The following is a 1,021-nucleotide window of genomic DNA, read 5'->3' on the forward strand; positions in this document are numbered from 1 at the left end:
GAAGGGGCTCTCGGCAGCCTGGTCCACAGCCAGCCCATGGTGAAGCCCATCCCCCTGCCCATCCCCCTGCCCATCCCCAGCCCCTCCTGCCTCACACCACGGCAGGCCCCGTGAACAGCTGGTGGGGCCCTGCAGCTTGACCTTGCTGCCCCAGCCTGTCCGGAGTCCGGTAACACCCCCGGCCACCCACTGAGGTGACCTGGTGACCCCGCCCTCTGCCTCTCCAGCCCTCAACACTGTGAACAGCCTGTACTCCGCCCTGGCCATGTGGGCCGTATGGGTGGCTGTGGGAAGCGGTGGGGCAATGCCCTCATGGGGTCCCTCACTCACCAAGTGGCCCTTGAAGCCAGGGGCCAGGTCCCAGGGGTCACCCCCTTCCATCTTCACACAGTCCAGGTCCCTGTCCTTCCCACCCCGGAGCTGCCCCCAGGGGGTGTCTAGGCGGTGGCCTCACAGCCCACCTCTGGGGGATCAAGGAGACACTTGGCAGCCACTGCTCTGAGCTGGAGAGTCTGAAGATCAGACGGCGTCCCCCTACCCAAGGCCTCCAGGCCCCTCCCTCTGCCAGCTGACATACGGGGCCAAGGTCACCCTGTCTTACAGGAGAGGACAGGGAGGGCCTTGCCCAGGCCGAGCTGGGACCTGTGTCTCTGCCTCTGTGTCCAAGGCCCTTGTGTGCAGTCACAGGCAGTACGGACGGGCCACGGGCTAACTCTCGTGGGTCCCCTTCTCCCGGGCAGCTAATCCTGAGCTGGGCCTGGCCCGGGGCGAGGGGCAGAGGCGACCCGAAGGAAATGAACTGACTCTATAAGGGTAGCGGTGCCGTGAGTGAGGGCGGCACGGGGGCTGTAGGCAGTATCTGGGGGAGGAAGGGACGTTTGCTTGGAGTCTCAGAAAAGCCTGGTGCATGGGTGAGCGTGAAATTCCAGGAGGAGGAGGAGGCAGGAAGGCCCCTGTCGCCCAACCTGGGGGTGGAAGCAGCAGCCCAGCCGGCCAGCCTGAGGGCCAAGGGCAAGGTGGA

This window comes from Suricata suricatta, chromosome 4 (genome assembly GCF_006229205.1).
Source record: "Suricata suricatta isolate VVHF042 chromosome 4, meerkat_22Aug2017_6uvM2_HiC, whole genome shotgun sequence".
NCBI classification, from domain to species: domain Eukaryota; kingdom Metazoa; phylum Chordata; class Mammalia; order Carnivora; family Herpestidae; genus Suricata; species Suricata suricatta.